The sequence below is a fragment of the Oncorhynchus keta genome, chromosome 26 (genome assembly GCF_023373465.1).
Source record: "Oncorhynchus keta strain PuntledgeMale-10-30-2019 chromosome 26, Oket_V2, whole genome shotgun sequence".
NCBI lineage: Eukaryota > Metazoa > Chordata > Actinopteri > Salmoniformes > Salmonidae > Oncorhynchus > Oncorhynchus keta.
In genome coordinates, this window is record NC_068446.1 from 45,623,723 (window position 1) to 45,645,596 (window position 21,874).

General features: G+C 48.2%; 1 pseudogene; it reads right to left on the reverse strand.

Annotated features, from left to right (window-relative positions):
- Window positions 1–310: 310 nt before the first annotated feature.
- LOC127912183 (E3 SUMO-protein ligase PIAS1-like) overlaps window positions 311–21,874 on the reverse strand; it is an 89,432-nt pseudogene continuing 67,868 nt past the window's right edge.

Here is a 21,874-nt window from a genome sequence, read left to right on the forward strand (position 1 = left end):
GGGTGACTACAGATCCACCGCAGACGAGAGGCTGTGAGACGGAGAGATGTGTAAAGGAGAGTACCACTTTTCCCGATTCGGCTCACGTGGAGCCTCAGACCCAGGACCAGTGCCTCACAAAACACACGTGACCCGTCGTCCTGAATGGTCGTACCCAGTCGTGTTACAGAAAAGCCCGTTTTAAAAATTTTAAAAATAAATAAAAATCGTCACTTCAAGGAGTGAGTGTTACAGATCCCATCTCCAAAGCTAAGCATTTAAAAAGTCTGTTTTATTCCATACGTTTGTGAATAGTGAGAAAGAACGAGTCGAAGATGCACCTTCATTTAATATAATAATACACTGAATTGAAATCATACTATGTCTTCCTTGTCCCCCAAAATGGACACATGGCGGCTATTTCAACACTATTTTACCAGACAATACAGCATGGTATTTCTTACGTGAAAACAACTACAAGATGAACTCGGCAGGAAAATCAGGTTTCCTCAGCTAAATAGAGATGAGAGAGGAGCACAAACCAGACAACCCACAGTAGTATATAACCAGCCCGTGTATAGCCTGGGTGCCAGTCAGTTTGTGCCATCATTCCACTCCTCAAACAACTTATTGTTTGGTCATGACGAGGAGTGGAATGACGACACAAACAGACTAGGTATCCAGGCTAGCCTGTGTAATCCTAGCGACAACAATAACATGTAGAGGGGGGAGAGAAGAAGAAATGCTTTTAAAAAACAGCACACATTGATCTAACATAACTTAAAAAGCATCATAAATAATACCTTGAAAATAATTAAAAATACAATAGAATTTGACCACAGAATGTTTGACAGAAAATACAATCCACAGTGAAAACGACGAAAAACGGACAGATTCTCTTTTGGCGCCGAAGCCGAAGTAAAAACACGCGTTTTGAGACAAGAAATAATGCCGTTGACGGGGGAAACATTGAAATAAAAACAGTGAAAACGAAGTACAAAAAGGTCATATATAATATAATCAAAATGGGGAAAACGTGAAGAGGCTGTTTTTTGTTTTTTTAAAAAGCTCCGGTAATCCACAGAAGAAGAAGAAAAAAAAAAAATCAATTGAAGTTACTCATCATCATCAGGATTTTGTTTACGGTAACATTTAAAATAGATATTTTTTTCCTCTCTGTACATAGCACTGTTTCTTTCCCTTTTAGTTTTCTATTTACAAAACAAAACTCTGGTTTCTATTTCCTCCCTCCAGTTGTTTTTCCCCACAGTTCTGTACGGACAGGAGCCTCTTCCCTTCAGTCTAGTGAGATCACGTCTGGTATGGAGCCATATATGACTGGCGCCGCTGCGTTCGACCTGCTGATCCCGATCCCTCTCTCTCAGACTACTCGACGACACCAGACTGGAGCTGCTACCGCTGTTGCTGCCCCCGTTGGCTGCTGCCAGGGCGCTGCTCACACCGCCGGGGTCCCTGATTGGTCCAGGAACATCTGGGAGGAGCTATAGGGCAGGAAGCGGTTCAGGAGCAAGTCGTGGTCATCGGAGGCTGAGGCCGCGCGCAGCTGCGGCCATCACCATGTTGTAATGCTACAGAGAGAGAGAGGAGTGTCAAATAAATCACAATTATTTATTAAGACATTTTATTTACATCAACAGTTACAGCAACCTGGGGCGGACCGCAACGAGCAGAAGCAACGTGGGGGCGGACCGCAACGAGCAGAAGCAACGTGGGGCGGACCGCAACGAGCAGAAGCAACGGGGCGGACCGCAACGAGCAGAAGCAACGTGGGGCGGACCGCAACGAGCAGAAGCAACGTGGGGCGGACCGCAACGAGCAGAAACAACGGGGCGGACCGCAACGAGCAGAAGCAACGTGGGGGCGGACCGCAACGAGCAGAAGCAACGTGGGGGCGGACCTCAACGAGCAGAAGCAACGTGGGCCGGACCGCAATGAGCAGAAGCAACGTGGGGCGGACCGCAACGAGCAGAAGCAACGTGGGCCGGACCGCAACGAGCAGAAGCAACGTGGGCCGGACCGCAACGAGCAGAAGCAACGTGGGCCGGACCGCAACGAGCAGAAGCAACGTGGGCCGGACCGCAACGAGCAGAAGCAACGTGGGCCGGACCGCAACGAGCAGAAGCAACGTGGGCCGGACCGCAATGAGCAGAAGCAACGTGGGGCAGACCGCAACGAGCAGAAGCAACGTGGGGCAGACCGCAACGAGCAGAAGCAACGTGGGGCGGACCGCAACGAGCAGAAGCAACGTGGGGCGGACCGCAACGAGCAGAAGCAACGTGGGGCGGACCGCAACGAGCAGAAGCAACGTGGGGCGGACCGCAACGAGCAGAAGCAACGTGGGGCAGACCGCAACGAGCAGAAGCAACGTGGGGCGGACCGCAACGAGCAGAAGCAATGTGGGCCGGACCGCAACGAGCAGAAGCAACGTGGGCCGGACCGCAACGAGCAGAAGCAACGTGGGCCGGACCGCAACGAGCAGAAGCAACGTGGGCCGGACCGCAACGAGCAGAAGCAACATGGGGCGGACTGCAACGAGCAGAAGCAACGTGGGCCGGACCGCAACGAGCAAAAGCAACATGGGGCTGACTGCAACGAGCAGAAGCAACGTGGGCCGGACCGCAATGAGCAGAAGCAACGTGGGCCGGACCGCAACGAGCAGAAGCAACGTGGGGCAGACCGCAACGAGCAGAAGCAACGTGGGCCGGACCACAACGAGCAGAAGCAACGCGGGCCGGACCACAACGAGCAGAAGCAACGTGGGGCAGACCGCAATGAGCAGAAGCAACGTGGGCCGGACCGCAATGAGCAGAAGCAACGTGGGGCAGACCGCAACGAGCAGAAGCAACGTGGGGCAGACCGCAATGAGCAGAAGCAACGTGGGGCAGACCGCAACGAGCAGAAGCAACGTGGGCCGGACCACAACGAGCAGAAGCAACGTGGGGCAGACCGCAATGAGCAGAAGCAACATGGGCCGGACCGCAATGAGCAGAAGCAACGTGGGGCGGACCGCAACGAGCAGAAGCAACGTGGGGCAGACCGCAATGAGCAGAAGCAACGTGGGCCGGACCACAACGAGCAGAAGCAACGTGGGGCGGACCGCAACGAGCAGAAGCAACGTGGGGCCGTCTGCAATGAGCAGAAGCAACGTGGGCCGGACCACAACGAGCAGAAGCAACGTGGGGCGGACCGCAACGAGCAAAAGCAACGTGGGGCCGACCGCAATGAGCAGAAGCAACGTGGGCCGGACCACAACGAGCAGAAGCAACGTGGGCGTGACCACAACGAGCAGAAGCAACGTGGGCCGGACCACAACGAGCAGAAGCAACGTGGGCCGGACCGCAACGAGCAGAAACAACGTGGGCCGGACCGCAACGAGCAGAAACACAATGATAAAAAAAAAAAGAAGCAGAATTATATATATTTTTTAAAGAGCTCCAGAGAAGAAAGCAGACTGGCCGCACCAGGACCAGCTGTAGAAGTGACTAAAAGCAGATCCTGTTCTACAATGGCTGTCTCCCAGTGTGTTGTCTGGTTCTGTCCTGTGAAGTCATTACCTGACAGTTGTCTGGTTCTCTCCTGTGAAGTCATTACCTGACGGTTGTCTCCTGTGAAGTCATTACCTGATGGTTGTCTCCTGTGAAGTCATTACCTGACGGTTGTCTCCTGTGAAGTCATTACCTGACGGTTGTCTCCTGTGAAGTCATTACCTGACGGTTCTATCTTGTGAAGTCATTACCTGACGGTTGTCTCATGTGAAGTCATTACCTGACGGTTGTCTGGTTCTGTCCTGTGAAGTCATTACCTGACGGTTGTCTGGTTCTGTCCTGTGAAGTCGTTACCTGACGGTTCTATCGTGTGAAGTCATTACCTGATGGTTGTCTGGTTCTGTCCTGTGAAGTCATTACCTGATGGTTGTCTCCCTGGAGGAATGAGAAGAAGTTGAGGTCTAGGTCATTGGGGGTGTGGTAGTAGTGGCTGTAGTCCTGTATGAGGGGGGGTGGAGGGGGGATGTAGCTGGTCTCAACAGGAGGCATGCTGGGAGCTCTGGCCACCGGAGATACCTGGCTGTGGAGGTTCAACACGCTGTAGGGAGAAGACGACGATGAAGATTACGCATTACGGAAATTAGTGTTCTCAAATTTATCTCAACTCCTCAAAACACAGAACTGGGGTCCTGCTAACCCCAGTTCAAGGGGTTAGCAGGACGCGACATCAGAGGTGACGTACCCCTTGCTGATAGGCGGTGAGGCAGGGGACAAGGAGGAGGAGGAGGGACAGGGTCTCTTGAGAGGAGGCTCATCGTCCAGATCGTCGTCTGAAGAGCTGTCCAGAGTCAGATCAATCACCACCACCTTATTGGTACTGCTGTGGGATGAGCTGTTCCTGTGGGGCTCCGATTCTACTGTCCGACGCGACTCTGCAAGAGGGTGAATCCTTCTGTCAATCCATCTACAATAACACAAAAAGACTGTGTGCATGCATTGAGTGCTATGAAACTTCAAAGTGGTTTGAAACTAAGGCAGTGGAGTCGCCGAGCCTGTTTCCGGAGAGCCAACCAGTACTGAATTTGACTATCCCAGAGCTAGCACACAGCAAGGATAAGATAAACCAACTTTAAAACGAGTCCTCTTTTGGCTAGCCACAGCAGTCAACTAGCTAGGTAGCCACAGCAGTCAACTAGCTAGGTAGCCACAGCAGTCAACTAGCTAGGTAGCCACAGCAGTCAACTAGCTAGCTGTTTCGTTTTCTAGCCTCAGCAGTCAACTAGCTAGGTAGCCTCAGCAGTCAACTAGCTAGGTAGCCTCAGCAGTCAACTAGCTAGGTAGCCTCAGCAGTCATCTTGCTAGGTAGCCTCAGCAGTCATCTTGCTAGGTAGCCTCAGCAGTCATCTAGCTAGGTAGCCACAGCAGTCAACTAGCTAGGTAGACACAGCAGTCAACTAGCTAGGTAGACACATCAGTCAACTAGCGAGCTAGCTGTTTTGTTTTCTAGCCTCAGCAGTCAACTAGCTAGGTAGCCACAGCAGTCAACTAGCTAGGTAGCCTCAGCAGTCAACTAGCTAGGTAGCCTCAGCAGAACTAGCTAGGTAGCCACAGCAGTCAACTAGCTAGGTAGCCACAGCAGGCAACTAGCTAGGTAGCCACAGCAGTCAACTAGCTAGGTAGCCACAGCAGTCAACTAGCTAGGTAGCCACAGCAGTCAACTAGCTAGGTAGCCACAGCAGTCAACTAGCTAGGTAGCCACAGCAGTCAACTAGCTAGGTAGCCACAGCAGTCAACTAGCTAGGTAGCCACAGCAGTCAACTAGCTAGGTAGCCACAGCAGTCATCTAGCTAGGTAGCCTCAGCAGTCATCTAGCTAGGTAGCCACAGCAGTCATCTAGCTAGGTAGCCTCAGCAGTCAACTAGCTAGGTAGCCTCAGCAGTCAACTAGCTAGGTAGCCTCAGCAGTCAACTAGCTAGGTAGCCTCAGCAGTCATCTAGCTAGGTAGCCTCAGCAGTCAACTAGCCAGGTAGCCTCAGCAGTCATCTAGCTAGGTAGCCTCAGCAGTCATCTAGCTAGGTAGCCTCAGCAGTCATCTAGCTAGGTAGCCTCAGCAGTCAACTAGCTAGGTAGCCTCAGCAGTCAACAAGATAGGTAGCATCAGCAGTCATCTAGCTAGTTAGCCACAGCAGTCAACTAGCTAGGTAGCATCAGCAGTCAACTAGCTAGGTAGCCACAGCAGTCAACTAGCTAGGTAGCATCAGCAGTCAACTAGCAAGGTAGCCACAGCAGTCAACTAGCTATGTAGCCACAGCAGTCAACTAGCTAGGTAGCCACAGCAGTAATCTAGCTAGGTAGCCTCAGCAGTCAACTAGCCAGGTAGCCTCAGCAGTCATCTAGCTAGGTAGCCTCAGCAGTCATCTAGCTAGGTAGCCTCAGCAGTCATCTAGCTAGGTAGCATCAGCAGTCAACTAGCTAGGTAGCCTTAGCAGTCAACAAGCTAGGTAGCATCAGCAGTCATCTAGCTAGGTAGCCACAGCAGTCAACTAGCTAGGTAGCATCAGCAGTCAACTAGCTAGGTAGCCACAGCAGTCAACTAGCTAGGTAGCATCAGCAGTCAACTAGCTATGTAGCCACAGCAGTCAACTAGCTAGGTAGCCATCAGCAGTCATCTAGCTAGGTAGCATCAGCAGTCATCTAGCTAGGTAGCATCAGCAGTCATCTAGCTAGGTAGCATCAGCAGTCATCTAGCTAGGTAGCATCAGCAGTCATCTAGCTAGGTAGGAGGTGGTGGTTTGGGAACTACTGCAATAGAGGATTAAGTTGGCCACGTACCGTCATCGCCGTTGAATGAAGCAGATACCTCTGTGACCTCCTTCTTCGACCTCATGGGATACCAGTTCCCGTCCTCTTTAAACTGGATCTCATCACAGTCCTCACAGCTGTTCAGGATCTCCATGAACAACCTGCAGAGACACACACACACACACACACACACACACACACACACACACACACACACACACACACACACACACACACACACACACACACACACACACACACACACACACACACACACACACACACACACACACACACACACACACACACACACACACACACACACACACACACACACACACACACACACGAGGAGGAGATTAGAAATAGGTGCTACTGTACTGCTATGCATTGATGATAGAATAAAGACATGTGTTTGGAGTTTTCCCCTGTCAGAGAGACGGAGAGAGAGACTGAGAGAGATGGAGAGAGACGGAGAGAGATGGAGAGAGACCGAGAGAAAGTGAGAGAGACGGAGAGAGATGTAGAGAGACGGAGAGAGATGTAGAGAGACGGAGAGAGATGTAGAGAGATGTAGAGAGACGGAGAGAGATGTAGAGAGACAGAGAGATGGAGAGAAAGTGAGAGAGACGGAGAGAGATGTAGAGAGACGCAGAGAAAGTGAGAGAGACGGAGAGAGATGTAGAGAGAGATGGAGAGAGACAGAGAGATGTAGAGAGACGGAGAGAAAGTCAGAGAGACGGAGAGAGATGGAGAGAGATGGAGAGAGATGGAGAGAGACGGAGAGAAAGTGAGAGAGATGTAGAGAGAGATGGAGAGAGAGAGAGAGATGTAGAGAGACGGAGAGAAAGTCAGAGAGACGGTGAGAGATGTAGAGAGACGGAGAGAGATGTAGAGAGATGTAGAGAGACGGAGAGAGATTGAGAGAGATGTAGAGAGACGGAGAGAGATGTAGAGAGACGGAGAGAGATGGAGAGAAAGTGAGAGAGACGGAGAGAGATGTAGAGAGACGGAGAGAAAGTCAGAGAGACGGAGAGAGATGTAGAGAGACGGAGAGAGATGGAGAGAGACGGAGAGAGATGGAGAGAGACGGAGAGAGATGTAGAGAGATGTAGACAGACGGAGAGAAAGTCAGAGAGACGGAGAGAGATGTAGAGAGACGGAGAGAGATGTAGAGAGACGGAGAGAGATGGAGAGAGACAGAGAGAGATTGAGAGAGATGTAGAGAGACGGAGAGAGATGTAGAGAGACGGAGAGAGATGGAGAGAAAGTGAGAGAGACGGAGAGAGATGTAGAGAGACGCAGAGAAAGTGAGAGAGACGGAGAGAGATGTAGAGAGAGATGAGAGATGTAGAGAGAGATTGAGAGAGATGTAGAGAGACGGAGAGAGATGTAGAGAGACGGAGAGAGAGAGAGATGGAGAGAAAGTGAGAGAGACGGAGAGAGATGTAGAGAGACGGAGAGAAAGTGAGAGAGACGGAGAGAGATGTAGAGAGAGATGGAGAGAGACGGAGAGATGTAGAGAGACGGAGAGGAAATCAGAGAGACGGAGAGAGATGGAGAGAGACAGAGAGAGATGGAGAGAGATGTAGAGAGACGGAGAGAGAAAGTCAGAGAGACGGAGAGAGATGGAGAGAAAGTGAGAGAGACGGAGAGAGACGGAGAGAGATGTAGAGAGACGGAGAGAAAGTCAGAGAGACGGAGAGAGATGGAGAGAAAGTCAGAGAGACGGAGAGAGATGGAGAGAGACGGAGAGAAAGTCAGAGAGACGGAGAGAGACGGAGAGAGACGGAGAGAGATGGAGAGAAAGTCAGAGAGACGGAGAGAGACGGAGAGAGATGGAGAGAAAGTCAGAGAGACGGAGAGAGATGGAGAGAGACGGAGAGAGATGGAGAGAAAGTCAGAGAGACGGAGAGAGATGGAGAGAAAGTCAGAAAGACGGAGAGAGATGGAGAGAAAGTCAGAGAGACGGAGAGAGACGGAGAGAGACGGAGAGAAAGTGAGAGAGACGGAGAGAAAGTCAGAGAGATGTAGAGAGACGGAGAGAAAGTCAGAGAGACAGAGAGAGACGGAGAGAAAGTGAGAGAGATGTTGAGAGGATGGAGAGAAAGTCAGAGAGATGTTGAGAGACGGAGAGAAAGTCAGAGAGACGGAGAGAAAGTCAGAGAGACGGAGAGAAAGTCAGAGAGACGGAGAGAGATGGAGAGAAAGTGAGAGAGATGTTGAGAGACGGAGAGAAAGCCAGAGAGATGGAGAGAGACGGAGAGAAAGTCAGAGAGAGACGGAGAGAAAGTGAGAGAGATGTTGAGAGACGGAGAGAAAGTCAGAGAGACGGAGAGAGATGGAGAGAAAGTGAGAGAGATGTTGAGAGACGGAGAGAAAGCCAGAGAGATGGAGAGAGACGGAGAGAAAGTCAGAGAGACGGAGAGAAATGAGAGAGATGTTGAGAGACGGAGAGAAAGTCAGAGAGACGGAGAGAGATGGAGAGAAAGTGAGAGAGATGTTGAGAGACGGAGAGAAAGCCAGAGAGATGGAGAGAGACGGAGAGAAAGTCAGAGAGACAGAGAGAGACGGAGAGAAAGTGAGAGAGATGTTGAGAGGACGGAGAGAAAGTCAGAGAGATGTTGAGAGACGGAGAGAAAGTCAGAGAGACGGAGAGAAAGTCAGAGAGACGGAGAGAAAGTCAGAGAGACAGAGAGAGACGGAGAGAAAGTGAGAGAGATGTTGAGAGACGGAGAGAAAGTCAGAGAGATGTTGAGAGACGGAGAGAAAGTCAGAGAGACGGAGAGAAAGTCAGAGAGACAGAGACAGACGGAGAGAGACGGAGAGAAAGTGAGAGAGAGCCGGACCGAGAGACGGAGAGAAAGTGAGAGAGAGCCGGACCGAGAGACGGAGAGAAAGTGAGAGAGATGTAGAGAGACTGAGAGACGGAGAGAGATGTAGAGAGACGGAGAGAGATGTAGAGAGACTGAGAGAGATGGAGAGAGACGGAGAGAGATGGAGAGAGACGGAGAGAAAGTCAGAGAGACGGAGAGAGACGGAGAGACGGAGAGAGACGGAGAGAGACGGAGAGAGACGGAGAGAGACGGAGAAAGTCAGAGAGACGGAGAGAGACGGAGAGAGACGGAGAGAGACGGAGAGAAAGTCAGAGAGACAGAGAGAGACGGAGAGAGACGGAGAGACACGGAGAGAGACGGAGAGAGACGGAGAGAAAGTCAGAGAGACAGAGAGAGACGGAGAGAAAGTCAGAGAGACAGAGAGAGACGGAGAGAGACGGAGAGAAAGTGAGAGAGAGCCGAACCGAGAGATAGTTCCACGAAAAGAGTGCCTTTTTGGGTCCCTTTGATATTTTTTTTTTCGTAGAACTTGGGCACAAATGTTTAATTTTAAAAGCCTGTTATATTAAATGAAGTGCTCTTTAATATTGAAATCATGAAGAACTCCATAAATATGCCTTTTTTTGTATGAATAAAGTTAAATTGCCAAAAAATGATGTATTTTGACATGAATCTTGTGTAAATTCTTGAAGATTTTAACCCATCATTGTAAAGCTTTAGCTATTAGGTTGCTTAAACAGTCATTTCTGAAGATGCTTATTTAATTAATGCGATTTTTAAAATGTTATATCATTGATCAGTGATTCATTTACATATGTCCCTCATTTGAATAAGGTCAACCCCCTGTTACGTGAACTGAACTCAAACAACAATGTTATAATTGTGACACTATTCCTAATAATAATAATATGGGTAAGGGGGGGAGGGTAAGGGGGGAGGGTAAGGGGGAGAGGGTAAGGGGGGGAGGGTAAGGGGGGAGGGTAAGGGGAGAGGGTAAGGGGGGAGAGGGTAAGGGGGGGAGAGGGTAAGGTGGGAGAGGGTAAGGGGGAGAGGGGGAGGGTAAGGGGGAGAGGGGGAGGGTAAGGGGGAGGGGGGAGGGTAAGGGGGAGAGGGTAAGGGGGTCTTGGGGGAGGGTAAGGGGGAGAGGGTAAGGGGGAGAGGGTGAGGGGGAGGGGGGGAAGGGTAAGGAGGAGAGGGGGGATGGGGGGGGTAAGGGGGAGAGGGGGGGTAAGGGGGAGGGGGGGGTAAGGGGAGAGGGGGGAGGGTAAGGGGAGAGGGGGTAAGGGGGAGAGGGGGGAAGGGGGAGAGGGGGAAGGGTAAGGGGGAAGGGGTAAGGGGAGAGGGGGGGGTAAGGGGGGAAGGGTAAGGAGGAGAGGGGGAGGGTAAGGGGGAGAGGGGTAAGGGTAAGGGGGAGAGGGGTAAGGGGGAGAGGGTAAGGGGGAGAGGGGGAGGGTAAGGGGGAGAGGGGTAAGGGGGAGAGGGTAAGGGGGAGAGGGGGGAGGGTAAGGGGGAGAGGGGGAGGGGAGAGAGGGGTAAGGGGGAGAGGGTAAGGGGGAGAGGGGGGAGGGTAAGGGGGAGAGGGGTAAGGGGGAGAGGGTAAGGGGGAGAGGGGGAGGGTAAGGGGGAGAGGGGGAGGGTAAGGGGGAGGGTAAGGGGAGAGGGGGAGGGTAAGGGGGAGAGGGGGGGTAAGGGGGAGAGGGGGAGAGGGGGAGGGGGGGGGTAAGGGGGAGAGGGGGGGGTAAGGGGAGAGGGGGGGGTAAGGGGGAGAGGGGGGGGGTAAGGGGGAGAGGGGGAGAGGGGGAGAGGGGGAGGGTAAGGGGGAGGGGGGAGGGTAAGGGGAGAGGGGGGGGTAAGGAGGAGAGGGGGGTAAGGGGGAGAGGGGGGGGTAAGGGGGAGGGGAGGGGAGAGGGGGAGGGGGAGAGGGGGGGTAAGGGGGAGGGTAAGGGGGAGGGGGGGGGTAAGGGGGAGAGGGGGGGGGAGAGGGGGGGGAAGGGTAAGGGGGCAGAGCAGAAGGGGGAACCTGGGATGAAGGGGGAGGGCCTTCTGATCACAGACAGGGGAGGGTACGGGGTTTCTCATTCAGGGGGATGTAAAGAGTAGGGGGAAACAGGGGGAGGTGGGAAGGGTAAGGCTCTGCAGGGGGATCATCAGAGGGGGATCTTCCCAGCTAGACAGGAAACAGGAAACAGGAAGATGAACATACATCAACATCATAAGGAGGGGGATAAGGGGGATTTTAGGGTAAGTGATTTTGAAGTTTCTCTACTAATTAATTTATTATTATTTTACCCAGGTTGAATGGGGGATTTGAGGGGAAGGGGGATTAACAACGGCTAAAGGGGGGGGAAATGAGGGTACGTACGGACAGAGTAGAGAGAGGGTAGGGGGAGAGGGGTGGTAAGGGGAGTCAGGGGGTCAGGGTTAACTTTCTTGAGGGCAGAGAGAGGGAGAAGGGTAAGGGGGCAGCAGAACGTTAACCCTCGATGATGAGGTGTTGGTAGGGGGCCTTCTGATCACAGACAGGACACACCCACTCTGGGTTTCTTCTCATTCATCTGGATGTAAAGAGAGAGACAAAACACTGGAGGTGGGAACACTCTTTGGCTCTGCAGAGAGGATCATCAGACTCATCTTCCCCAGACTAGACAGGAAACAACACAACAGGAAACAGGAAGATGAACAACATCAACATCATAAGGACTGATAACTACATTTTACGGTGATTTTGATGAGACAACCTCTACTAATTAATTTATTATTATTTTAGAGGTTGAATGCACTGATTTGACCGTTAAATCTGACTTAACAACGAGCTGAATTACTAAAACGTAAATGAGGTTAACTTCTCTGACAGAGTAGAGAGACTCACAGACTGGTGGTCGCTATCTCACTGTCAGGGTCAGCTGTTAACTTTCTTGACTGTAGAGAGAGAGAGACAACACAATCTCTGCTGTTAACTTCTCTCTGACTGTAGAGAGAGAGAGACAACACAATCTCTGCTGTTAACTTCTCTTTGACTGTAGAGAGAGAGAGACAACACAATCTCTGCTGTTAACTTCTCTCTGACTGTAGAGAGAGAGAGACAACACAATCTCTGCTGTTAACTTCTCTCTGACTGTAGAGAGAGACAACACAATCTCTGCTGTTAACTTCTCTTTGACTGTAGAGAGAGAGACAACACAATCTCTGCTGTTAACTTCTCTTTGACTGTAGAGAGAGAGAGAGAGACAACACAATCTCTGCTGTTAACTTCTCTCTGACTGTAGAGAGAGAGACAACACAATCTCTGCTGTTAACTTCTCTCTGACTGGAGAGAGAGAGAGACAACACAATCTCTGCTGTTAACTTCTCTCTGACTGTAGAGAGAGAGACAACACAATCTCTGCTGTTAACTTCTCTCTGACTGTAGAGAGAGACAACACAATCTCTGCTGTTAACTTCTCTCTGACTGTAGAGAGAGAGACAACACAATCTCTGCTGTTAACTTCTCTTTGACTGTAGAGAGAGAGACAACACAATCTCTGCTGTTAACTTCTCTCTGACTGGAGAGAGAGAGAGACAACACAATCTCTGCTGTTAACTTCTCTGACTGTAGAGAGAGAGAGACAACACAATCTCTGCTGTTAACTTCTCTGACTGTAGAGAGAGAGAGAGACAACACAATCTCTGCTGTTAACTTCTCTTTGACTGTAGAGAGAGAGAGAGACAACACAATCTCTGCTGTTAACTTCTCTGACTGTAGAGAGAGAGAGACAACACAATCTCTGCTGTTAACTTCTCTGACTGGAGAGAGAGAGAGACAACACAATCTCTGCTGTTAACTTCTCTGACTGTAGAGAGAGAGAGACAACACAATCTCTGCTGTTAACTTCTCTCTGACTTGGAGAGAGAGACAACACAATCTCTGCTGTTAACTTCTCTTTGACTGTAGAGAGAGAGAGAGAGACAACACAATCTCTGCTGTTAACTTCTCTGACTGTAGAGAGAGAGACAACACAATCTCTGCTGTTAACTTCTCTGACTGTAGAGAGAGAGAGACAACACAATCTCTGCTGTTAACTTCTCTCTGACTGTAGAGAGAGAGAGACAACACAATCTCTGCTGTTAACTTCTCTCTGACTGTAGAGAGAGAGAGACAACACAATCTCTGCTGTTAACTTCTCTGACTGTAGAGAGAGAGAGAGACAACACAATCTCTGCTGTTAACTTCTCTGACTGTAGAGAGAGAGAGAGACAACACAATCTCTGCTGTTAACTTCTCTGACTGTAGAGAGAGAGAGACAACACAATCTCTGCTGTTAACTTCTCTGACTGTAGAGAGAGAGAGACAACACAATCTCTGCTGTTAACTTCTCTGACTGTGGAGAGAGAGAGAGACAACACAATCTCTGCTGTTAACTTCTCTTTGACTGTAGGGAGAGAGAGACAACACAATCTCTGCTGTTAACTTCTCTGACTGTGGAGAGAGACAACACAATCTCTGCTGTTAACTTCTCTTTGACTGTAGAGAGAGAGACAACACAATCTCTGCGGTTAACTTCTCTCTGACTTGGAGAGAGAGACAACACAATCTCTGCTGTTAACTTCTCTGACTGTAGAGAGAGAGAGAGAGACAACACAATCTCTGCTGTTAACTTCTCTGACTGTAGAGAGAGAGACAACACAATCTCTGCTGTTAACTTCTCTCTGACTGTAGAGAGAGAGAGACAACACAATCTCTGCTGTTAACTTCTCTCTGACTGTAGAGAGAGAGAGAGACAACACAATCTCTGCTGTTAACTTCTCTGACTGTAGAGAGAGACAACACAATCTCTGCTGTTAACTTCTCTGACTGGAGAGAGAGAGAGACAACACAATCTCTGCTGTTAACTTCTCTGACTGTAGAGAGAGAGAGAGACAACACAATCTCTGCTGTTAACTTCTCTTTGACTGTAGAGAGAGAGACAACACAATCTCTGCTGTTAACTTCTCTGACTGTAGAGAGAGAGAGACAACACAATCTCTGCTGTTAACTTCTCTTTGACTGGAGAGAGAGAGAGAGACAACACAATCTCAGCTGTTAACTTCTCTGACTGTAGAGAGAGAGACAACACAATCTCTGCTGTTAACTTCTCTTTGACTGTAGAGAGAGAGACAACACAATCTCTGCTGTTAACTTCTCTGACTGTAGAGAGAGAGAGAGACAACACAATCTCTGCTGTTAACTTCTCTGACTGTAGAGAGAGAGAGACAACACAATCTCTGCTGTTAACTTCTCTGACTGTAGAGAGAGAGAGACAACACAATCTCACTGTTAACTTCTCTTTGACTGTAGAGAGAGAGAGACAACACAATCTCTGCTGTTAACTTCTCTGACTGTAGAGAGAGAGAGAGACAACACAATCTCACTGTTAACTTCTCTTTGACTGTAGAGAGAGAGACAACACAATCTCTGCTGTTAACTTCTCTGACTGTAGAGAGAGACAACACAATCTCTGCTGTTAACTTCTCTGACTGTAGAGAGAGAGACAACACAATCTCTGCTGTTAACTTCTCTCTGACTGTAGAGAGAGAGAGAGACAACACAATCTCTGCTGTTAACTTCTCTTTGACTGTAGAGAGAGAGAGAGAGACAACACAATCTCTGCTGTTAACTTCTCTGACTGTAGAGAGAGAGAGAGACAACACAATCTCTGCTGTTAACTTCTCTGACTGTAGAGAGAGAGAGAGACAACACAATCTCTGCTGTTAACTTCTCTCTGACTGTAGAGAGAGAGAGACAACACAATCTCTGCTGTTAACTTCTCTGACTGTAGAGAGAGAGAGACAACACAATCTCTGCTGTTAACTTCTCTGACTGTAGAGAGAGAGAGACAACACAATCTCTGCTGTTAACTTCTCTGACTGTAGAGAGAGAGAGACAACACAATCTCTGCTGTTAACTTCTCTGACTGTAGAGAGAGAGAGAGACAACACAATCTCTGCTGTTAACTTCTCTGACTGTAGAGAGAGAGAGACAACACAATCTCAGCTGTTAACTTCTCTGACTGTGGAGAGAGAGAGAGACAACACAATCTCAGCTGTTAACTTCTCTGACTGTAGAGAGAGAGAGACAACACAATCTCAGCTGTTAACTTCTCTGACTGTAGAGAGAGAGAGAGAGACAACACAATCTCTGCTGTTAACTTTCTTGACTGTAGAGAGAGAGAGACAACACAATCTCTGCTGTTAACTTCTCTCTGACTGTAGAGAGAGAGAGAGAGACAACACAATCTCTGCTGTTAACTTCTCTTGACTGGAGAGAGAGAGAGAGACAACACAATCTCTGCTGTTAACTTCTCTGACTGTAGAGAGAGAGAGACAACACAATCTCTGCTGTTAACTTCTCTGACTGTAGAGAGAGAGAGACAAACACAATCTCTGCTGTTAACTTCTCTGACTGTAGAGAGAGAGAGACAGACAACACAATCTCTGCTGTTAACTTCTCTGACTGTAGAGAGAGAGAGACAACACAATCTCACTGTTAACTTCTCTGACTGTAGAGAGAGAGAGAGACAACACAATCTCTGCTGTTAACTTCTCTTTGACTGTAGAGAGAGAGAGACAACACAATCTCTGCTGTTAACTTCTCTGACTGTAGAGAGAGAGAGACAACACAATCTCACTGTTAACTTCTCTGACTGTAGAGAGAGAGAGAGACAACACAATCTCTGCTGTTAACTTCTCTTTGACTGTAGAGAGAGAGAGAGACAACACAATCTCTGCTGTTAACTTCTCTGACTGTAGAGAGAGAGAGACAACACAATCTCTGCTGTTAACTTCTCTCTGACTGTAGAGAGAGAGAGACAACACAATCTCTGCTGTTAACTTCTCTGACTGTGAGAGAGAGAGACAACACAATCTCTGCTGTTAACTTCTCTTTGACTGTAGAGAGAGAGAGAGAGACAACACAATCTCTGCTGTTAACTTCTCTGACTGTAGAGAGAGAGAGAGAGACAACATAATCTCTGCTGTTAACTTCTCTGACTGTAGAGAGAGAGAGAGAGACAACACAATCTCTGCTGTTAACTTCTCTGACTGTAGAGAGAGAGACAACACAATCTCGCTGTTAACTTCTCTGACTGTAGAGAGAGAGAGACAACACAATCTCTGCTGTTAACTTCTCTGACTGTAGAGAGAGAGACAACACAATCTCTGCTGTTAACTTCTCTTTGACTGTAGAGAGAGAGAGACAACACAATCTCTGCTGTTAACTTCTCTTTGACTGTAGAGAGAGAGAGAGACAACACAATCTCTGCTGTTAACTTCTCTTTGACTGTAGAGAGAGAGAGACAACACAATCTCTGCTGTTAACTTCTCTGACTGTAGAGAGAGAGAGACAACACAATCTCTGCTGTTAACTTCTCTCTGACTGTAGAGAGAGAGACAACACAATCTCTGCTGTTAACTTCTCTGACTGTAGAGAGAGAGAGAGACAACACAATCTCTGCTGTTAACTTCTCTTTGACTGTAGAGAGAGAGAGAGACAACACAATCTCTGCTGTTAACTTCTCTCTGACTGTAGAGAGAGAGAGAGACAACACAATCTCTGCTGTTAACTTCTCTGACTGTAGAGAGAGAGACAACACAATCTCTGCTGTTAACTTCTCTGACTGTAGAGAGAGAGAGACAACACAATCTCTGCTGTTAACTTCTCTCTGACTGTAGAGAGAGAGAGACAACACAATCTCTGCTGTTAACTTCTCTGACTGGAGAGAGAGAGAGAGACAACACAATCTCTGCTGTTAACTTCTCTCTGACTGTAGAGAGAGAGAGACAACACAATCTCTGCTGTTAACTTCTCTTTGACTGTAGATAGAGAGAGAGACAACACAATCTCTGCTGTTAACTTCTCTTTGACTGTAGAGAGAGAGAGAGACAACACAATCTCTGCTGTTAACTTCTCTGACTGTGAGAGATTTGACAGTTAAAACACAATCTCATGCATTTGTAATGTCTATTGACTTTAGAAAGAGAGAGACAACACAATCTCTGCTGTTAATTTCTCTTTGACTGTAGATATATGACTTTGATAGATAGACAACACAATCTCTGCTGTTAACTTCTCTGACTGTAGAGAATTGAAGACAATACAATCTCTGCTGTTAACTTCTCTTTGACTGTAGAGAGACAACACAATCTCTGCTGTTAACTTCTCTGACTGTGGAGAGAGACAACACAGAACATAATGAGCTGGATGGCACCAATAAAGATCACGTTCCCAATCCCCCAGCTTGGTGCCTTAAGAGTCAGCTCCTATGGTCCATTAGGGTCTTGGGTTCACAGTACCAACAGATCTGGGACGAGGCCTGGCAGCACCATCTAATATCAGAGAGCCACCTACTGAGAGCTCTGGAGTGGTCTGGGTTGCGGATGCCTTTGGCTCGTAGTCTCTGTAGCAGGGTTGTGGATGTCTGCTGTCTCGCCAGGTAGACTGCCATGGAGAAACTCTGAGAGAGGAGGCAGGACAACAGGGACGGAGGTTATCACAATGAACCACCATGACACAAAACAATGGAACCGAATAGAATAACATTCTCCATGCTCTGTGGGCTTCACAGCAGCAACCACATAGTATACAAACACTGGTCTTTATCTTTATGCCACAGCTTTATCCAACAGTCTTTGCTAACATCTATTTCAGTAGTTTGTCAGCCAGCCAGCCTGCCTTAGGGTTGCAAAATACTGGTCATGTTCCCACATTTCCCAGGTTTCCAGAAATCCTGGTTGGTGGATTCTGGATTTCTTGCTTATTCCTATCTGATCCCGGGAATCTTCCAATCGGGATTCTAAATAACTCTGCGGTCCATGACATCACAATAGATTCCTTACCCTGCCTAACTCTGCGGTCCATGACATCACAATAGATTCCTTACCCTGCCTATCTCTGAGGTCCATGACATCACAATAGATTCCTTACCCTGCCTATCTCTGAGGTCCATGACATCACAATAGATTCCTTACCCTGCCTATCTCTGCAGTCCATGACATCACAATAGATTCCTTACCCTGCCTATCTCTGAGGTCCATGACATCACAATAGATTCCTTACCCTGCCTATCTCTGCAGTCCATGACATCACAATAGATTCCTTACCCTGCCTAACTCTGCAGTCCATGACATCACAATAGATTCCTTACCCTGCCTATCTCTGAGGTCCATGACATCACAATAGATTCCTTTACCCTGCCTATCTCTGAGGTCCATGACATCACATAGATTCCTTAGCCTATCTCTGCAGTCCATGACATCACCTGCCTATCTCTGAGGTCCATGACATCACAATAGATTCCTTACCCTGCCTATCTCTGAGGTCCATGACATGACAGATTCCACTCCTGATCTCTGCAGTCCATGACATCATTAGATTCCTTACCCTGCCTGCAGTCCATGACATCACAATAGGTCCATGCCTATCTCTCTGAGGTCCATGACATCACAATAGATTCCTTACCCTGCCTATCTCTGAGGTCCATGACATCACGATAGATTCCTTACCCTGCCTATCTCTGAGGTCCATGACATCACGATAGATTCCTTACCCTGAGGTCCATGACATCACTCATCCCTGCCTATCTCTGAGGTCCATGACATCACGATAGATTCCTTTACCCTGCCTATCTCTGAGGTCCAGACATCACGATAGATTCTTTACCCTGCCTATCTCTGAGGTCCATGACATCACAATAGATTCCTTACCTGCCTATCTCTGAGGTCCATGACATCACGATAGATTCCTTACCCTGCCTAACAGTCCATGACATCACAATAGATTCCTTACCCTGATCTCTGAGGTCCATGACATCACGATAGATTCCTTACCCTGCCTATCTCTGAGGTCCATGACATCACAATAGATTCCTTACCCTGCCTATCTCTGAGGTCCATGACATCACAATAGATTCCTTACCCTGCCTATCTCTGAGGTCCATGACATCACAATAGATTCCTTACCCTGCCTATCTCTGAGGTCCATGACATCACGATAGATTCCTTACCCTGCCTATCTCTGAGGTCCATGACATCACGATAGATTCCTTACCCTGCCTATCTCTGAGGTCCACGACACCACGATAGTGTTGGGCACTGTGGTGGACAGTCTGACCAGTGACGTGATGTTGATGGGGCGACTCGGCCGTTTGGGTTCCACTCCGTTTTTGGTTGGAGGAAGGTAGCTCTGAGGAAGAGGTGAGACAACAGGGTCAATGTCAAGTTGGGAAGAGCAGGACGCAAGGCTAACAAATCCAAAAAATGGTGGGTTCAAGTCCCACAGGGATAACATACACTGAACACAAACACAACTGAGTTACAGTTCATATGAGGAAATCAGTCAGTATCTGGTGGATCAGAAACCAGTCAGTATCTGGTGTGGATCAGAAAACCAGTCAGTATCTGGTGTGGATCAGAAAACCAGTCATTGTGACCATTTGCCTCATGCAACACCACACATCTCCTTCACATAGAGTTGATCAGGCTGCTGATTGTGGCCTGTGGAATGTTGTCCCACTCCTCTTCAACTGCTGTGTGAAGTTGCTGGATATTGGCGGGAATTGGAACACGCTGTCCTGCACGTAGATCCAGAGCATCCCAAACATGCTCAATGGGTGACATGTCTGGTGAATATGGAGGAATTGAAACACGCTGTCCAACATGTCGATCCAGAGCATCCCAAACATGCTCAATGGGTGACATGTCTGGTGAGTATGGAGGAACTGGAACACGCTGTCCCGCACGTAGATCCAGAGCATCCCAAACATGCTCTATGGGTGACATGTCTGGTGAGTATGGAGGAATTGGAACACGCTGTCCTGCACGTAGATCCAGAGCATCCCCAACATGCTCAATGGGTGACATGTCTGGTGAGTATGGAGGAACTGGAACACGCTGTCCCGCACGTAGATCCAGAGCATCCCAAACATGCTCAATGGGTGACATGTCTGGTGAACAGCTTCAGCTTCCAGGAATTGTGAACAGATCCGTGCGATATGGGTCCGCGCACATATCCTGCTGAAACATGAGGTGATGGCGGCGGATGAATGGCACGACAATGGGCCAAAAGGATCTCGTCACGATATCTCTGAGCATTCAAATTGCAAATCGATAAAAATGCATTTGTGTTCGTTGTCCGTAGCTTATACCTGCCCATACCATAACCCCACCGTCACCATGGGGCACTCTGTTCACAACGCTGACATCAGCAAACCGCCGACCACACAACGCCATACACACTGTCTACCATCTGCCCGGTACACGTGAAACCGGGTTTCATCCGTGAAGAGCGCAATGTGCGTATGGAACATTTATGGGATCTTTTATTTCAGCTCATGAAACGTGGGACCAACACGTGTCATGTTGAGTCGATACTTTTTGCTGTGTGTACTAAAAGGTATTACTGTCAAGCACTTTGGATAAAAGTGTCATTACTTAAGCATTGCTTAATGCAGTGTTTCCCAATCCTGGTCCCGGGGAACAAAAGGAGTGCAAACTAACACATTTGATTCAATGAAAGGCTTGATGAGGAGCTGATGAGTGCAATAATGTGTTTTAGTACGAGGGCAAAGATACACCATGTAGGACCAGGATAATGTTTTAGTTCTAGAGCAAAGACACAACATGTAGGACCAGGATAATGTTTTAGCACTAGGACACCATGTAGGACCAGGATAATGTTTTAGTACTAGAGCAAAGACACACCATGTAGGACCAGGATAATGTTGTAGTACTAGAACACCATGTAGGACCAGGATAATGTTTTAGCACTAGACCACCATGTAGGACCAGGATAATGCTGTAGTACTAGACCACCATGTAGGACCAGGATAATGTTGTAGCACTAGACCACCATGTAGGACCAGGATAATGTTTTAGCACTAGACCACCATGTAGGACCAGGATAATGTTGTAGTACTAGACCACCATGTAGGACCAGGATAATGTTGTAGTACTAGACCACTATGTAGGACCAGGATAATGTTGTAGTACTAGACCACCATGTAGGACCAGGATAATGTTGTAGTACTAGACCACCATGTAGGACCAGGATAATGTTGTAGTACTAGACCACCATGTAGGACCAGGATAATGTTTTAGTACTAGACCACCATGTAGGACCAGGATAATGTTTTAGTACTAGAGCAAAGATACACCATGTAGGACCAGGATAATGTTTTAGTACCAGAGCAAAGATACACCATATAGGACCAGGATAATGTTTTAGTACCAGAGCAAAGACACACCATGTAGGACCAGGATAATGTTGTAGTACTAGACCACCATGTAGGACCAGGAGATAATGTTGTAGTACTAGACCACCATGTAGGACCAGGATAATGTTGTAGTACTAGAGCAAAGACACACCATGCAGGATCCCAGCACTTGGACTGAGAAATGGTTTAATGGGTAAGGTATTGGTTAGGAAATGTCACGTATTTATGCTATAAAATACATTTTACGAAGACAAATATGATAATTCATGTTCTGAATCGTTCCATGAGGTGTTTCTCTAACATATTGTATGTATTGTGCCTTAGTGTGATGTATTGTTGTCTCTACCTTCTTGCCCTTTGTGCTGTTGTCTGCAGCCCAATAATGTTTGTACCATGTTTTGTGCTGCTACCATGTTGTGTTGCTACCACATTGTTGTCATGTTGTGTTGCTACCATGTTGTTGTCATGTTGTGTTGCTACCATGTTGTTGTCATGTTGTGTTGCTACCATGTTGTTCTGCTACCAT